This window comes from Panthera onca, chromosome B4, assembly GCF_046562875.1.
Source record: "Panthera onca isolate mPanOnc1 chromosome B4, mPanOnc1 haplotype 2, whole genome shotgun sequence".
Classification (NCBI taxonomy): domain Eukaryota; kingdom Metazoa; phylum Chordata; class Mammalia; order Carnivora; family Felidae; genus Panthera; species Panthera onca.
In genome coordinates this window covers 20155794-20175955 of record NC_138345.1, presented here as the reverse complement: position 1 = coordinate 20175955, position 20162 = coordinate 20155794, and the positions used below count along the sequence as shown (strand labels likewise).

The 20162-nt window shown below is 36.3% G+C and overlaps 1 protein-coding gene across 1 annotated transcript in view; it reads left to right on the top strand.

The window, feature by feature from the left end:
- DNAJC1 (DnaJ heat shock protein family (Hsp40) member C1) overlaps positions 1-20162 on the top strand; it is a 224284-nt gene that overhangs the window by 141764 nt on the left and 62358 nt on the right. The window lies entirely within an intron of this gene.

Genomic DNA, 20162 nt, shown 5'->3' with positions numbered 1-20162 from the left:
TCCAACCCGTGAGCATGGAATGGTTTTCCATTAATTTGTGTGGTCTTCAATTTCTTTCATAAGCTTTCTATAGTGTTCAGCATACAGATCTTTTACCTCTTTAGTTAGGTTTATTCCTAGTTATTTTATGGTTTTTGGTGCAGTTGTAAACCAAGGCTAATATTCTTACTAGAATTTTTATCTGTGGTTTCTGTGGTTGAACTGGCCATAGAAATGTAATCACATTTGGCTCTTATTTGATAAATTAATCCAGTGTTCCAAGTAATTTATCATGGTGACTTCTCCTGAGAGAGCATAATAATGAGGGGAGTAGTGACAAAATACTGGATTTTTAAGGTTGGGAGAACTGAATTCTAGTTTAGCATCACTGTTTATTACCTACTTGATCTACAAGTTAGTTTTCTTATTACTTAAAACCATACAAAACTTGTGAAGTTATCTACTCTTTCCACCTGAGAAATAAGAGTATATATGTTAAAATATTTTATAAAATGAGAAACCTTAAACATAGTTTTCTTTTTATTCTAGCTTTCTTTGAGATCCTGTTGTAATTTTCAAAGTTTTTATCTACATTTACACTTTTCTTTTTGTCTTTGTATTACTAGAAACCAAATGAAGATAAATATGTCCCAGTTGATCTCTCTGCTGTTTGTGTTAAGAAGTTGAATCTTTCTTCAAGAGTTTCTGTACTATTCTCCCTAGAGGTTTTGGTTTTATCCAGTATATATTTGGGAAGGTTTTAATTTCATATCTGTAAGCTCTTACAAAGTATTGATGTAAAATGATGTAATTGAGAAATGTGCTTCTAGGAAAGGGTGCTCTGGGGATATGACATGTTGGTGAATGACCACAGACAGAGGTTAGTGTACCCACGTATAGCTCACATAGACAAATTGGCATAAGGAAAATATTAGAGTAGAAGGCTAGCTGGTTATTTTACTGATGATTCCATGTCAAATAGGGTTAATACAAAATTTTTATCATCATCATCCACATTTCTAACCTCTTTTGAGTACCAGGTATTGTTCTCTGTGCTGTATATGGAGTAGCTTATTTAATCCTCACAAGAACCCTAAATTAACAATGTTTTATCCATTTACAAAGGATGATTGGTTTGGTTTGGGGGGACCACTGTGATATATACCCTTGAATCATATTCAGTAACAATTTTTTAGGGCCCAAACCACAGACATATCAGGAACTTTACATCACTTAAGCAGTATAAATAAATTAAGCATTAAGCCATCCATGGAATTTCTTAACCTTCTTAAGCTCGTGGAAGGGTCAAACCCCGGTAATTTCTCCCTGAATTTGCCAGAGCTTTCATTAGTGATAGTGCCTAGAGCGCTTTGTAGCAATAAGTACAAGATGAAAAATATCCAAAGAGTAGGAATATGAAACAAAAAGCAAAAATGTTTAGAGTTATTTCAGATTATTTTATAATTACTTGGCATTATAAATTAAGGTGGTGATGGTAATTTTTTTTCAATTCCTGAAACAATATGGTAAAATAATTTAAATAAGCAGGTGTCAAACATTTTTTGTTAAAATAGCCATTCAGATATACGATCAATAAAAAAGAGGTTTTGATGAGTCATTGGGTAAGCAAAACCAAATAATTTTCTACCATAAATCTTATAACAAATAAATCTTTTAAAATAAAATGGTTCCTTCCCCCTCCCCCCCACTGGTGACCTAATAGTGATAGTCTGCAGTGTTTTATGTAGGAGACCTGGATTCCATTCCTGTTCTCGTTATCTCTCTCCCTGCGGCTGCAATGAATAAAATAAGAAAGAAAATCACTATCCTGCATCCTTACTGCCATGGGCTGTACCCTTGTCAGATTTCATAAGCTAAGTGGGTCTGGTCAGTACTGGGATTGAAGACCTCAAAGAAAACAGAGTCTGTGGAACACACACCTTCTGTGCAGCCAGTATTTCATCTTTCGTGGACTCTTGTCTTATAGTTATTATTGCACTTTACTACTTGATTGATTTACTTGCTCTAGGGGGGGAAAAGGTCTCTAAAAGTAAATGTATTCCTAGTAATTTAAATCAGTGCATTTATTTATTTTCCCTTTTCAAATTTGGAAGTCTATTTAGTTTGAAAGGTGTTTGGCCGTATTTTTGAAGAGACACTAAGTATTCCAATCAGCACTTTTTTGTTGTCTAAAAATTTAGTTTTTCAGGAACTTTTCATTTTATTTATCTGCCAAGTATTGTATGTTTCTGTGCGTTTGGAGAAATAGTGTTGCCCTTATTTTACAAATGATATAATACCACACATGAAATTATTTTTAAATAATTTATATAATTATTGTAATTAATACAAATACATTGTAATGGTGAAGATTCAAAATTTAGATTGTTTTCTTCTTCCCTCTAAAGTAGATTAATAAAGGGGTGACTGGATGGCTCAGTCAGTTGGGTGTCCGACCTCAGCTCAGGTCATGATCTCACGGTTAGGGAGTTCGAGTCCTGAGTCGGGCTCTGTGCTAACAGCTTGGAGCCTGGAGCCTGCTTTGGATTCTGTGTGTGTGTGTCTCTCTCTCTCTCTCTCTCTCTCTGCCCCTCCCCCACTCACTGTGTGTGTGTGTGTGTGTGTGTGTGTGTGTGTGTGTGTGTCTCTCTCAAAAATAAATAAAAACATTTAAAAATTTTTTTAAATAGATTAATAAATATACTCTGTAATTTTAAAATTTAATTTTGGGGCGCCTGGGTGGCTTGGTCGGTTGGGCGTCCGACTTCGGCTCAGGTCATGATCTCACGGTCCATGGGTTCGAGCCCCGCGTCGGGCTCTGTGCTGACAGCTCGGAGCCTGGAGCCTGTTTCAGATTCTGTGTCTCCCTGTCTCTCTCCCCCTCCCCTGTTCATGCTCTGTCTCTCTCTCTGTCTCAAAAATAAATAAACGTTAAAAAAAAAATTTAAAAAAAAAATTTAATTTAGAGGTCTCATGGCACAAAATCAGACACTCAGATCAATGGAACATAATAGAGAACCCAGAAATGGACCCACAAATGTATGACCAACTAATCTTTGACAAAGCAGGAATGAATATCCAATGGAATAAAGACAGTCTCTTCAGCAAATGGTGCTGGGAAAACTGGACAGCAACGTGCAGAAAAATGAACCTGGACCACTTTCTTACACCATACACAAAAATAAACTAAAAATGGATGAAAGACCTAAACGTAAGATGGGAAGCCATCAAAACTCCTTGAGGAGAAAGCAGGCAAAAACCTCTTTGACCTTGGCCGCAGCAATTTCTTATTCAACACATCTCCAGAGGCAAGGGAAACCAAAGTAAAAAATGAACTATCAAAATGGGGCGCCTGGGTGGCTCAGTCGGTTAGGCGTCTGACTTCGGCTCAGGTCATGATCTCATGGCTCGTGAGTTCGAGCCCCGCGTCGGGCTCTGTGCTGACAGCTCAGAGCCTGGAGCCTGTTTAAGATTCTGTGTCTCCCTCTCTCTCTCTGACCCTCCCCCGTTCATCCTCTGTCTCTGTCTCAAAAGTAAATAAACGTTAAAAAAAAAAAAATGAACTATCAAAATAAAAATCTTCTGCACAGCAAAGGAAACAATCAGCAAAACTAAAAGGCAACCAATGAAATGGGAGAAGACATATCCGATAAAATGACATATCAGATAAAGGGTTAGTAGCCAAAATCTATAAAGAACTTATCAAACTCAACACCCAAAAAACATATAATCCAGTGAAAAAAAGGGCAAAAGATATGAATAGATACTTCTCCAAAGAAGACATCCAGATGGCTAACCAACACATGAAAAAATGCTCAACATCACTCATCATCAGGGAAATACAAATCAAAACCACAACGAGATACCACCTCACAACTGTCAGAATGGCTAACAATAACAGCTCAGGCAACCACAGATGTTGGCGAGGATGCAGAGAAAGAGGATCTCTTTTGCACTGCTGGTGGGAGTGCAAACTGGTGCAGCCGCTCTGGAAAACAGTATGGAGGTTCCTCAAAAAACTAAAAATAGAACTACCCTACAACCCAGCAATTGCACTACTAGGTATTTATCCAAGAGATACATGTGTGCTGTTTCAAAGGGGCACATGCACCCCAGTGTTTGTAGCAGCACTATCGACAATAGCCAAAGTATAGGAAGAACCCGATGGATAAATGGGTAAAGATGTGGTGTGTGTGTGTACACAATGGAGTATTACTCGGCAATCCAGAAGAATGAAATCTTGCCATTTGCAACTATGTGGATAGAACTAGAGGGTATTATGCTAAGCGAAATTAGAGAAAGACAAATATATGACTTCACTCATATGAGGACTTTAAGATACAAAACAGATGAACATAAGGGAAGGGAAGCAAAAAGAATATAAAAGCAGGGAGGGGGACAAAACAGAAGAGACTCTCAAATATAGAGAACAATACGAGGGTTGCTGGAGGGGTTGTGGGAGGGGGGATGGGCTAAATGGGTAAGGGGCATTAAGGAATCTGCTGAAATCATTGTTGCACTATATGCTAACTTGGATGTAAATTAAAAAGTAAATAAATTTTTAAAAAGTTATAAAATGGCAATATAATTCTATTTAGTTGCCTAGAAATAAAGGAAAGTAGGTATTTAAAAAAGTAAACTGAGTTCTCTAATATCATCCCAACAGTGACCTATTAGTTTAAATTTTTAAAGCATCATTATGCACTCATGGATGTAAATAAATTTGATGTATTTCAACCCCCCCCAAAAAATTTCAGAAGTCTCAGGGGTGCCTGGGTGGCTCAGTCAGTTAAGTGTCTGTCATGACTCAAGGTCATGATCTCACAGTTTATGGGTTCAAGCCCTGTGTCGGGCTGTGTGCTGACAGCTCAGATCCTGGAGCCTGCTTTGGGTTCTGTGTCTGCCTCTCTCTCTGCCCCTCCCCTGCTAATGCTCTGTCCCTCTCTGTCTCTCAAAAATAAATAAACATTGAAACAAAAGAATTAAAAGAACAAAAGAATCAGATGACAATTTTGATTAGAGATATGTGTGTGTATGTGTGTATAATACACAATGCATATAATTCAATTAAAATGCTCTAATGTTTTAACCATAAATGTCCCAATCTACCTACAGCTATTCCTCATAAAACACAGACACACCTTTCATATGCACATGCATGCACACACATAAACACATGCTTTTCTAAAACAGTGGCTTTGTTCCTTCCTTCCTTTCTTCTGCCCTCTCTCCCTCCCTTTTTTCTAATGACGTTGTACATAGAGCCTCAATATATGCAAGATACAAAAAGCTGAGCTTCTCTGATTAATGTCAAAATGAGGGACGCTAGTCCCATCCATCCATCCTCTTCCTCACCCTGTGAGGTGCCTGTAAGGCACCTAGGAAAAACCCTGAAGTTCTAAGATACATGTCTGCCCTCCTCAGTTTCACATTAATCCATATATACAAATATTTATATTTTGAAAAAAGAGTTATGGTGAGTAAAGAAAATTGAGTAAACAAAACATAGTAAGAACAAAAAGTCTGGTCATAGCAATCAGTTAAAGATGAATGGTTTATCCTTTTTTATGAAATAAGAATGGTCATTTATATTATGCAGTATTCTAGAATGATCTAATTTATAACTGAGTACCATTTAAGATAACCCTTATGTGTCACTAATGATTTTTCGGGGAGTAGTTTTTCAAGTATTTTAGTGTTACTCATGTTAAGCCATCGTCATCAAAATTTTAGAATGATCCATGGGAGTGGTACGTGGTAAATTTTTAAAATTTGATTCTTTAGGGGCGCCTGGGTGGTTCAGTTGGTTAGGTGCCTGACTTTGGCTCAGGTCATGATCTCACTGTTCAGGAGTTTGAGCCCCCATGTCAGGCTCTGTGCTGACAGCTTAGAGCCTGGAGCCTGCTTCGGATTCTGTGTCTCTCTCTCTCTCTCTGCCTCTCTCCCACTCACACCCTTTTTCTCTCGTGCTCTCAAAAGTAAATACTAAACATAAAAGAAGTGATTCTTAGAGGGAGAAAGCCTCAGTTTGTATGTAGCATTTGCCAGCTATAATGGGAGTGATAATTACTCCCATTATAGCTGATTTGAAATTATCAACATGAAATCACTTGAAAGTGGACTTAGGAAGAGATGTGCAATAGTAGTATATCATTACATAATATTTATACCGTGTAGAAACCATAGATGTGAATATTCTCAAGGGCTTAGTAGTAACAAAGTACAATAAAATAGGAAGTGATGAGTTTTGGGTTTTACCTTTGGTAGGATAATTCAATTCATTATACGTCTATATAATTTAATTTTTAGTGATGGATTTAATAACTGGCTATTTTTTAAATTCTTAGTAACTCATCTTGTTATAGAAGTATTTTCTGAGTGGGAGAAGATAAACAATCACAGTCTTGACTTCAGAGTTTTACAGACTAGGGTAAAGTGAAAGCACAAAAATAAACTGTCCCTCTGTTTGAACGAAAATACGTACATGAGGTTTTTGTATCAGTTTGTATGCGTCACGTTCATGCACACATTCAAGTATGTGTAAGTAAACCAAAAATCCTATGAGAATAAATGAAATATATATGTCGTAGCCCTTCAGTAAATTTCTTAAATCTTAAGTAGACCATTTTCTAAGAGTGAATGGATTGTGCTTAAAATGGGTACTTCCCAGCATGTTTTATTCTACTGATGAATAAATACTCTGTAACGCCTTAGTTTCAAAATGTCTTTCAGGAACTGTATTTCACAGAAAGCTGAGGAAGATTTTTTTAATCATTTCTCTTGTGATGGCTATTTAACTTTTTAGTTACAAATTTAATTTCTTCTTAGAAACTTCCTATAATGGAAACAGTTTACAATCAGTTTGAAGAATGCCAAGATATTATTGATAATTAAGTCTTTAAGGTAGGACTTTTGTTAAGCCTGGGCATCTTATAATTAATGACTGCTACCACACCACCTGCTCTCTTCTGCCTCGAATCTTATCACATCGATGTTGCTTTGAAATCTGAGAATGCTTTCCACTTCCTAACAATAAATATGTTACTTGTTCTAGTCAGACATGATATTACTGATTAGCTGAATACTGTTTCCTGTTTTTTTCCCTCTGTCTCTAAATAAACTGTTTCTGTCTTAGTAGGATTATGATGTTATATAAAATACTTAAATAAATTAGGATTTGTGTTTTGCAGTGGGAAGGAGGTAATAGAAAAGACCAATCATAGTACACTAACTGCTTTCCAAAAGTAAAATTTTGATATTTGAAATATAGTGAGGTACACCTATGGAGAGAGAGTTTTTAAAAATCCACATTTGTTTCTGGTCTCCCTTTTATAATGTAGTGAATTTTTTCTGTGTTGTATATATAGTACAGGGTTTAGTTTTTGTGTTATATTATTTCTCTTGCATCCAGGCTTATTAATAACGTAAGTAACTTTTTTAGGAAGAAACTGAAATATGATTCTGGTATTAGAATTACTGGTTACTATTTTCCTTCTTTACTATACCATGAACCTCCCGATAGTGGAGTTCATGCTCTTTTTATATTCATGGTAATGTCTGTCTATAGGGTAAATGTTAATTGAATTGAATTGAGTTCAATTAAACTGATTCCTCTAATTTACTTACTCCATCACTGAGTATCCATTACTTGCTCTTATCCTCTATGTGTTTACCTTTCAAAGGACAATCTAATTTCCATTATTTTGAAGTTCCTGGGAGTATCTCACCATATTCTCAACTAAGATTCACAGGGGCAGCGCTAACTTTGATTCTGAATTAGATTCAAGTTGCTAGACCGGAAAAGCAGTTTTCCAGTGTCAGTCTTTTAAGGAGACATTCTGATAGAACAATATGGGTACCATAGAGGAAATAATCATTTCTTTTAACTAAATAAAATACCCAGGAGGCCAAAGTTATGCTTCTGAATGTCAACTTACTCATTTGTTATATGGATCAGACTGCTCTCTAAACATGATCAGTTTATTCTCTTCCATGTATAATCTGTATTACATATAGAGGACCTTTTTTTTTTTTTAATTATTTTTGAGAGACAGAGACAGAGCACGAGCAGGGGAGGGGCACAGAGAGAGGAAGACACAGAATCTGAAGCAAGCTCCAGGCTCTGAGCTGTCAGCACAGAGCCCCACACGGGGCTTGAACTCACAGACCATGCATGATCTGAGCCAATGTCAGATGCTTAACCAACTGAACCACCCGGTGCCCAGTAAATGCCAACCATTTGACTGGAAAAAGAAACTAATCTGAAGGCTGGAAAAAGAAACTAATATTTAACCCAAAACTAGCAAACGAAATAATTAGAATGAAACAGAGATAGAAAAGCAACAGAATCACTGAAACAAAAAGTTGGTTCTTAGTAAGATCATCAAAACTGAAAAAAACCTTAGCTAGACTGGCAAGGAAAAAAAGGTTATGCGAGTAAAATCAGAAATTAAAGTGGCAACATTACTACCAACCTTTCAGAAATCCAGACAACTTTTAGAGATTACTAATTGTCAACAAATTAAATAACCTAGATGAAGTAGCAAATTCCTCTTCTCAAAGAAAAGACGGTGAACTCTTGGAAGACATGTTGAGCAAAGATACAAAGGCAAGACATTTCAAAGCATGCTCAAGGTAGGTGTTAGGTCATGTATGTAGCTCCCAAAATATGGTGGGGGTATACTATAAGAGAAGGCTAGAAAGACAGGTAGATAACAAAATGTAGAAGTCTTTGAATGCTAGGCTAAGAAACTTAGATTTTATTTTTTATGTAGTGGGGAAACTGGATTATGAGCTGGAAGGAGTAGGGTGTTGATGTGCTGCTTTATAAATGACTCTAGCAGCAATAGACTGAAATTAGAGTGAGAGTAGAAAGGAAAAAAATTCCAGAAATGATACAGAAATAAAAATCAGACTTGCCTATAATCATGGCTGACTAGTAAATCATGGAGCTGAGACTCAAATGGTCTGATTCCAAAACCAATATGCTGTCTATCCTCCACAATATATTGTACTGTAAGTATTTATGTGTCTCTTTATTAGGAAAGAAAACTATGTCTTTTCATTTTTACGTTCCAGTACCTAAAAAAGAGTGGGTACTTCATTAGTTCAATCAATAAACATTTACTGAGGGCCATCTGGGTGGTTCAGTTAGTTAAGCATCTGACTTTCAATTTTGGCTCAGATCATGATGATTCCAGGGTCATGGGCTCGAGTGCCACTTTGGGCTCCGTGCTGGGCGTGGAGCCTGCTTCGGATACTCTCTCCCCCTCTCCCCCTCTCCCTCTCTCCCTCTGCCTCCCCCGCTCCCCCCCCCCCCCCCCCCGCTCACATTCGTCCCCTCTTTTTTTCTCTCTCTCTCAAATAAAAAAAAAAAAAACCATAAAACTGTCTCTTGAGCATGTTGTAGACATAGCGCTAGGGTGTACATGTTCAGCTCTAGTAGATAATCCCTGTTTTCTTTAGTAACTATAACCAACTTAACACGTCCACCATTAGCTTATGAGTGTTCTTGTTGCTCCACATCCCTGCCAGCACTTGGTATGGGATGTCTTCTCTTCATTCTAGCTCCCCTAATGGGTGACCCAGTGTGGTTTTTTTTTAAATGATTTTTTAAATTGGGGAGAAATTCACGTAACATAAAATTAACCTTTTTAAAAGTGGGTAATTCATTAGCATTTAGTACATTATTGTACTAACCACCACCTCTTTTTAGCTTCAGAACATTTTATCATTCCAGAGGGAAACTCTATACCCATTAAGGAGTTGCTCTCCACTCCCCGCCCCTTCCCCATACCAGCCCTGAGCAACCACCAACCTGTATCCTGCCTCTGTGGAATTATAAAGTGGGCGGCCTGTTGCTTACGGCTTCTTTCACATAGCATGTTCGCTTAGCAATGTGTTTATCCACACTGTAGCATATACCAGTACTTTACTTTTTGTGGCTGAATAATACTCCATTTTATACACACAGACACACACACCACAGTTTGTTTACCCGTTCATCAACTAATAGACATTTGGGCTGAGCCTACCTTTTGGATGCCATGAATGGTGCTGCCATGAACATGATTACACCTGTATTTGAGTACCTGTTTTCAGTTTCTTTAAGTATATATCCAAGTGGAATTGCTAAGACATATCATAATTACGTGTTTAGCTTCTTCAGGACTCCCCAACCTGTTTTCCACAGCAGCTGAACCATTTTACATTCTCACCAGCAATGGATGAAGATTCATTCCAGTTTCACATATCCTCATCAACACTTGTTATTTTCCGTTCTTGTTGTTGCTGTAGCCATCCTAAGTTCACTGGTATCTCATTGTGGTTTTGATTTGCACTCCCCTAATGACTAATGATATTGAGCATCTTTTCATCTACTTGTTGATATTTGTGTGTCCTCTTTGGAGATCTGCCCTTTTTTTGAATCAGATTGTTTATCTTTTGTTATTAAGTTTATGGTGTATTCTGCATATTAGACTCTTATCAGATATAATTCACAAATATTTTCTCTACCATTCTGTAGGTGTTCTTTTCACTTTCTTAAATATGTCCTTTAATAACAAAAGTTTTCAATTTTCAAGTTCAGTTTATCTCCTTCATTTGTTGCTTTTGGTACCACAGCTCTATAGTCTATTGTCAAATTCAAGCTAATGGATTTTACCCATTTGTTTTCCTCTATAAACGTTATGGTTTTAGTTCTTATATTCAGTTATTGATCCATTTTGCATTAACTTGGGTATATTGTGTGAGTTAGGAGTATTGCTCCATTCTTTTGCATGTGTGTGTATAATATTAGCACAGTTTGTTGAAAAGACTGTCCTTTCCCCAAGGGTGTCTTAGCATCCTTGTCAAAAATCATTTGACCGTATATGTGAGGGTTTGTTTTAGGGCTCTCTATTCTGTTGCATTGGTCTGGTCTGTATGTCTGCCTTTTGCCAGTACTCCACACTGTCTTGATTATTGCAGCTTTGTAGTGAGTTCTGAAATCAAGAAGTGTGAATCCTCCAGCTTTCTTCTTGTTTTTCTGTTTCGGCTATTTGGGCTCCCTTGAGATTCCATATAAACTTTAGGATGGATTTTCCTATTTCTGTACAATATCGTACTTGGGATTTTGCTGGAGATTGGACTGAATCTGTAGATTGCTTTAGGTAATATTCACATCTAACAATATTAGGTCTTATAATCTGTGAACATGGAATGTCTTTCTATTTATGTCTTCTCTAGTTCCTTTCAACCATGTTTTATACTTTTCACTGCACACGTCTTTCACCTGTTTCGTTAGGTTAATTCCTAAGTATTTTATTCTTTTTGATGCTTTTTGCAAATGAAATTCTTTTCATAATATCCTTTTCAAGATTGTTCATTATTAGTGTATAGAACTACAACTGAATGTGTATTGATTTTCATATCCTACAACATTGCTGAATTCATTTATTAGTTCTAACAGTTTTTTTTTGTGGGATCTTTGCAGTTTTCTACGTGTAAGATGATGTCATCTGAAAAACATAAATTTACTTCCTCCTTTACAACTTGAATGTCTTTTATTTTTTTCTTACCTAGTTGCTTTAAAACTTCTAGTCCTAGACTGAATAGAAGTGGCAAAAGTCGGCATCCTGGTCTTGTTCCTGATCTCAGAGGGGAAAGCTTTTAGTCTTTCCATAGAATATGATGTTAGCTGTGTTTTTGTCCACATGTGACCTTTATTACATTGAATTAATTTCATTCTATTTCTAGCTTAAGTGTTTTTGTCTTGAAAGGGTGTTGAATTTTGTCAAATGCTTTTTCTGCATCAATTGATACATGATCATGGTTTTTTTGTGTTTTTTTTACATTTTTAGTTGGTTTGCTAGTATACCATTGAAGATTTCTGCATCAATATTCAAAAGGTACATTGGTCTGTAGTTTTCTTGTGATATCTTTGTCTGGCTTTAGAATCGGGGTGATACTGGCTTTATAGAATTTGTTAGGAAACATTCCCTCTTCTTCAGTGTTTTTGGAAGAGTTTGAGAAACATTGATGATGATTCTTCTTTAGTAGAATTTACCAGTGAAATCATCTGGTTCTGGACTTTCTTAGTGTGGAGTTTTGTTTTTATTTTTAACTCGTTCAATATCTTTATTGCTATAAGTCTGTTCACATCTTCTATTTCTTCTTCAGTTTTAGAAGTTTGTGTATTTCTAGGAGTTTGCTATTTCATCTAGTTTATTTAATTTGTTGACAATTATTGTTAGTAATCTCTAAAACTTGTTTGGATTTCTGAAAGGTTAGTAGTAATGTCGCCACTTTAATTTCTGATTTTATTTGTATCACCTCTCTGTTTCATTGCCAGCCTAGCTAAGGCGTTGAAAAATGTTTTTGATCATCTTATTAAGAACAAACTTCTTGTTTCAGTGATTCTGTTTCTTTCTTATTCTGTTTCATTTTAATTATCTCTTTTGCTAGTTTTGGGTTAAATATTAGCTGCTTTTTCTAGCCTTCAGATATAAAGTTTAAATTATTGATTTGAGATTTTTTTTTTTTTTCTTTATCAATGTAGTCATTTACTGGGCGCCTGGGTGGTTCAGTCAGTCAGCATCTGACTTTGGCTCAGGTCATTGTCTCGTGGTCCGTGAGTTCAAGCCCCATGTGGGGCTGTGTGCTGACAGCTCAGAGTCTGGAGCCTGCTTCAGATTCGGTGTCTCCCGCTCTCTCTCCCCCACTTTCCCACTCATGCTCGCAGGCTCTCTCTCTCAAAAATAAATAAACATTTAAAAAATGTAGGCATTTACTGCATAAATTTCCTTCTGAGCACAGTATTCATTCCATCCCATGTTTTAATTTCATTTTCATTAATCTCTAAGTATTTTCTAATTTCCCTTATTTTTTTTTTTTTGACCCTATATGTTGTTTAATTTCTACATACCTGTGAGTTTTCTAGTTTTCCTCTTGTTAGTGATTTCTGGTTTCATTCCTGGTGATTGAAAAAGATACTTTGTGTCATTTTAATATTTTTAAATTTATTGACACTTGTTTTGTAACCTAACATAAGTTTATCCTGAGTTTTATATTTCAACTTGAAGAATTTTAATGTTAGAGGCTCTACATGGTACTCCTTCTAGTCTTTTTGGTAAATATATATAGTTTTTGAATCCCTGTGGGTATTTTCACACTGATTATTTCTTTAAACATACTAAACATGGTTGTTTTATAATCTTTGTATGACAATTCCAATCTTCTGATACTCTAACATATAAAGTTTTTGTGGGTCTTTACCTTCTATCTGTTGTTTCTGCAAGTTCTCACTCATGCCTAGTGGTTTGTTTTGTTTTTTTCCATTATTCTTATTGTTGGGAGTTCATCTTTCTTTAAAAAATATTGAACTCTTGGGGCATCCAGGTGATTCGGTTGGTTAACGTGTCCGACTTCGGCTCAGGTCATGATCCTGGCTCATGAGTTTAATCTCTGCATTGAGCTCCGCACTTGACAGCATGGGATTCTCTGCTTGGGATTCTATGTCTCTCCCTCTCCCTCTCTCTGCCCCTCCCCTACTTGTGCTCTCTCTCTTTCAAAATAAATAAATAAACTTAAAATATATGTATTGAACTCTTTGAGGCCTTGAATGAATGTACTTCCTTCCAGGCATCTGGTGATGGTAACACCACTAACATAGCATCACTTTAAACTGAATTCAGGACTTGCGGCTTTTTTGGATTGCCCAAGTAATAAATTTGGACTATAAATCCTGGTGAGAGCCAGCTCATGGTTATAAATTCTCCGGATCATCCTAAGGTGCTCAGCCTTTGGAAAAAAAAAACCTTTCCTTATAATCCCACGTTGATGGGAGGTGTGTAGTGAAGTTTCTTCTTATCTGCCTTAAACTGAGGATGGAATCCTTAATCGAAATCCCAGTTTTAATAAGAGGAGAAGATTCTATTAGACTTCCCTCCTTGTATGGACTCTGGAATTTCTGTCTCCTCAAATTTCAGGCACTGTTAAACTAGGTTTTTGCCTTCCCTTAAATTTTAGATAGAAAAATCCTTATTATCTTGTGAGTTCTTCAAAGCTTTTATATAGACATATATAATTGTTATTTTTCAGCCACAGTGGTCATCCACATACCTGGTTAGCCATTTTAAGGAAGCCCTAAGTTTTTGATGTCCATTTGCTATACTAAATTATTTTTTCTAGAGCCCCAAATTATATTCTAAAAGTGTCAATTAAAGCAGTTTCAGTAAAAGAGCAGGTAGCTCCCTTCACAATGATATAATAATAGCAGTTAATGTTTGTTGATCATTTATTATATAATAGGCATTATACAGGAACTACCTCAAGCCTTAAATCAACTCTATAGGGTACTATTATTATCTTCCATTTCCTAAGGAGTTAGCTGAAGCTTAAAGTAGTTATACTTTTGCACAAGTTTATATAGTTAGTAATTAGGGGAAACATCGATTCAAAAGGCAGTCTGTCTGATCCCAGTACTTTTACTCTTGATCATTACACCATACTGCCTTTAATAGGATTGTGGCCATTATATTACAGACCTTTCATAACTGAATTTGATTCAACTAAGCATGGTTATAATTAGTAAGTGTAATTTAACTTAGAGCTAATTAAGGAAATCTGAAGCTCAAACAGTTCTTTTTTAATTTTTAAAATTTTAGAAGTATTTATATTTTATCATTAATACATTCAGAGCATGGGAGGGCATACATTTCTTTCTTTGACATTTTAAGTAAATTTGTTTTTATCAAATAAAAATCATCTTTCCAAAATTATAACAATGTAATAGCTATGCAATTTTAAAAAGTTTTTTATAGACTTTAATGTACTTCTTTCTTTGGAAGTATTACAGTCTAATTACCCATTCAGACTATAGTGTATTTGATCCACATGCCTGATTGTCTTATAATCAGATTACCAGGGTGTTTTTTTTATCATTATTTTCTTCATTAAAACAGTTGCTTTGGGGACGCCTGGGTGGCTCAGTTAGTTAAGTGTCTGACTTCAGCTCAGGTCATGATCTCACGGTTTGTGAGTTCGAGCCCCTCATCAGGCTCTGTGCTGACAGCTCAGAGCCTGGAGCCTGCTTCGGATTCTGTGTCTCCCTGTCTGTCTCTGCCCCTTCCCTACTCTGTCTGTCTGTCTCTCTGTCTCAAAAATAAAACATTTAAACAATTTAAAAAACAAAAAACAGTTGGCTTTGGAGCATATAACAATCATAAATAATTGAGTGAATACTTTATGATTCTAAATGCTTCTAGTTAACTTGGACAGCCCAATTAAAAATAATATTTTAATTTTTATGTAATTCATGTAGACTTAAGTAGGAATTTTAGTGTAACATCTATTAACCAGGTAATAGTGACCTTCCTCCTCCAGTTTGTTTGATCAAAGGTCAGGCTCTATGCAATATGGCAAATGAAGTTAACAAATTTGCAGTTTATCATCTCCTTATTAGTGCAACTTGAAGGGACAAAGAGAAGCATCGATATTACAGTATATCATCTAGAAAAGCCTTTAAACCTATCCCCATATATTACCAAAAACCCAGGTAATCTCTTCCCCTTAAAAAGTTGAAAAATCTGTTCTTTCAAGTAGCCATTAAGTCATAATATCTTTAAAAGCACTCAATGTAGGGGCACCTGGGTGGCTCAGTCTGTTCCTATATTACTGACTAAAACTTGTTAAATTGGCATTGTCCTCTATATACTCCTAAAATCCTTTTTTTTTTTTTAATTCCAGTATAGTTGCCATACAGTGTTATATTAGTTTCAGGTGTACAAATAGTGATTCAACAATTCTAAAAACCTTAATATTCATATCTCCTTATACCTGCACAGATGAAAAACCGTCCAATGACAATAAGATTATGAAATAGTTTCAGAATTTTGAGGTCATTAGCAAACCTCAGTAAGTAAATGCACCAACTAAAACTGGAATTTTGATTAGAAGATAGCACATTTATATCTTCTTTGATTTGAATAAAAAATGAAGCTCTTCACCAAAAAGGTCAGAGAGCTAGGACTTATTTCACTGAGCTCACAGAACCAGCTACATAAGTGTTTTTGGATTCTCTTACTGATGAATGCAGGTGTGTGACAGAAGAAGAAAGTTAAGCTTATTCTAATAAATGATACATATTTCTTCTAACTTATGAAATACATTTGCTCCATTCAAAATAGTATATACTTCCAAGAACTTTGTACCTCTAATTCTGACACCTTGCTTAATATTTACACATTATCCTAACTATTCTATTGAATCTTTTTACCCACAAGCATATTTTTCAATACTTCTTATTCACTGATTAATTCATCGGATTCTAATCTATTGACTACTAGGTGCAAGGCGTGAACTAAGCCCTCGGGCTCCATTTGAGAACATAGTAAGCCCTGCTCTCCCGAAATTTACATTCTGACTAGAGGGACAGATTTTACTTGGTGTTCCCACTGACTAAGTTTACTGTGTCTCCCATGAGAACCTTCTTTGACAGTTTTTGATAACTGGGCTGTTAACTTTGTTAGAGACATTCAAAATTGCAGAAAGGCAGTGACGAATTTCCTTACAGACTGTACTCCGTAGTCCTCTGTTCATCTTCCCTCTTTCCTCCTGCCAGTTCATGTATGTCTACATTTTCGGCCATCAACTCCATTCTGAAGACTTCGCAATTTACATCTTTAAAACCTCTCACCTTTCTTTTATAGCTGCCTACAGAACCTTGCTGTATCATCACACACAGTGTAACTTCAATCAATATATCTAAAACAGAACTTAAGCCTCCTGACTTTCTCAAATCTCTACTTGTACCTTAGTCTACCAGTACCATAGACTCAAGATTTTATATCTGTTTTCTTTAACTTCTTCCTGTGTTTATAACCCAATTTATTCTGGCTCTGTTATCTCTCTGTTTTTGTATCTCCCTTTGAAATCCCTCATGGCCAGCCCTCCTTAGTCCTGTATCTCATTATTTCATGACTGCTAATAGTTTCTTGACTATTACCCTATCAGTTCATCCTGTTGGCTTTTCTCAGATTAATCATTTTAAAATACTACTTCAGGGACACCTGGGTGGCTCAGTCGGTTGAGCGTCCGACTTCAGCTCAGGTCATGGTCTTGCAGTTCATGAGTTCGAGCCCCACGCCGGGCTCCGTGCTAACAGACAGCTCAGAGCCTGGACCCTGGTTCAGATTCTGTATCTCTCTCTCTCTCTCTCCCCCTCCCCTGCTCATGCTCTGCCTCTCTCTGTCTCTCAAAAATAAATAAATGCTAAAAAAAAAAAAAAAATTTTTAAATACTACTTCATTGGAGAGTCACTCTTTCCTAAAGTATTTTCTTACAAATTTCTCTTACCGTGATCTCTCATCTGAAGTCTCATAGCACCGTTTCTGTACTGCTTATACTTGGCTGTTACAGTGCCTGGAATTATCTAGTTCAATTTGTATTAACTAATGTTTACTAAGTGGCTACTATGTGCTTGCTACTGTTCTGTGCACTTTGTATAAACTCATTTAATCCTCACAGCAACCCCACGTGGTATGTGCTTTTATCTTCCTCATATTACACAGGAGAGAACTGAAGTACAGAGAAGTAAAATAACTTTTTCCAAATTAGCTTTCTGGCATAGCCAATGATTCATGGCATAGCCATGATTCACACCCACCTCACTAGCTTCGATAACCATGCTCTTAGCCACTACCACTACTATGTCATTTCACTGAAAAGTTAAGACAGAGACTTAAACACATTTTGAAGGGTACTGTAAGAGCTTTGTGAGAGGTTTAAAGTACTTTCGCAGTTCAGCAGATGGCAAGATGACTTCCACCAAGGGGACAAAAAAAAAAAAGAAAAAAAAGAAACCCAAAAGCTTTATGAGGGATTTGGAAGTGGGGTGGGGAGAAACATTCCAGAGAGAGGAATTTGCATGATATAAAGCACTCTTGAGACAGACTATTCAGAGCATATTACCAGGAATTCTAAGTAATGTAGTTTAGCTGGGACAAAGGATACTCAACGGTAAAGGGAAATAAGTTGTAAAAGTAGATTGCAGCCAAATTATAGGTCTTAAATGTGAAATTAAGGTGTTTAAGTCATAATTTATAGGTTGTGGAGTGAGAAGTCTGTATCTTAGAAATGTTCGGCTACAATAATGTTTAAGGTCAAAGGGAAGAGAAGGACCAGTTAGAAAGTTATCACAATAGTCTAAGAAATAATGAAGCCCTGAATTAGATAACTAGCTGGAAAGTAGGGACCAGAAGAGACTGTATGCATCTTCTTGAATCTTCAACATTTGCCAACTGATTGGCTACCAGGGGATTAGAAGAGGCAGGTACCATTAACTAAGATAAGGGAGCATAGTTAGGGGACAGAGAAAGAAGATATAATCAGTTTGAGACGTATGCCAAGTTTATGATGCCAGTAGGAGGAAACATTCAGCAGACAGTAATGTAGAATTTAAGAGATCAGGATTAGAGATGTAACTATCGGAGACCTTGGTGTACATCTGATAGCTAAAACCAGGGAAGCAAGTAGAGGAAAAACAGCTAGGGGATAGATGGAGGAATCAGAACTACCGAAGGAATGTTCCCAAAGTAAGGAGAATCAGGGTTAAAATTGGAAGTGAGAGAGTGGAATGTTGCAGAGAGGTAAAACAAATGTGGTGAATTTCTTGGCCACATTTATGAAATCTAGGTTGTGAGAACAGGAGTAATTAGGCTTATATATGCTATTCTATTCCTTTCCCTTAGATATTTGTTTTGCCTCCTGTCATTGACTATTCTTCTTCAAATCATTTTCTAGTCTTTATATCATACAATTCCAGATCCCTTCACGGCACCTGGAAATCATAGACTGTGGTACCTATACATGTTGTATATAATAATATATATATGTATATGTGTGTAGATAGATAGATAAAGTATATCCAAAATATATATGGGTAATACCATATATATGAATAAAGTAAATATTATGTTATAGGCACAACAGTAAATGTAGGTTAGGTCTTGAGAAGGCTCCCTTGGGATCCTACCAACATGAAAGACAGCTGATATGAATGAACCCTGCCCTTCCAATATAAGATGAAGTATTCAGAACAACAAAAAAATGTAATCATAGCCTTAATAAGAATAAAAGAGAAATCCAGTTTTGTTTTAGTGCCAGTAACAACAGTTCAAAACCATAGTCATAAGTAGAACTGACACCACAGAAATAAGCCTTGGTGCCTGGGGTTTTAATACCTACTTGAGTCACAAATTGTGCCTTTGGGTTCACAGGCAGCTGGAATTGAGCCTCTTGCATAAAGCCTAGTCTCACAGGGCTACTCTCCTGTGAAAGGAGAGTGAGCAAAATTCAGTGGTCCAGAGCCATTAAAACCTGTAGGACCCTGACGAAAGCCAATGCAAAAATTGTTCTGTACCATGGAACAGGGCTTTGGAAATTCCTGTTGAGGGAATTAAAAAAAAAAAAAAAAAAAAAGCCCCAGTAAGGATGTGCTCACAGTGAAAATATAAATTTTGAGGGTAATCAACAGCTCCAACAAAGAAGACAGTTGTAATTCCAAGAACAGAAGAAAACCTGACCTGAAAGAGACCATAAACTTACTTATATTAAAATAAGTTACTCGAGAGATTAAAAAAAGGAATCAAACCATGATGAAAGAATATGACAGGAATAACAGGATAAGAAAAAAAAAAACAAACGAGAATGTCTGGAAATGAAATGTTCGTTGTTGTTGTTGTTGTTGATTGTTTAATGGTTGGATTAAACTGCTGAGATGAGAATTAGTGAATTAGATGATCTGGTCAGATCACCCAGAATGTAGAATGAAGAGATGGGGAGATCTGAGAATGGCTGGGAGATATGGAAGGCAGAATGGGAAAGAACAGTATATACCTATTCAATGACAGTTTCAGAAGGCGAGAATGGGAGGTGAAGCACTCAACAAAGTAATAGCTGCAATTTTTCAGAATTGACAAAAGAGTCCTGATATAGAAGTACACAATATCCTGAGCAGGAGAAATAAAAACAACCCATATCTAAACAAACCATGGAGAAATTGTTAAACATTAAAGCAAATGGAACATGTTAAAACCAGTGATGGAGAGGAAACCAAGGAACACCAGCTATACTAACAATTGCCTTCTCATCTACCACAAAAGGTATCAGAAAAAGTAGAAAAAGATCTTCAAAGTGCTGAAAGA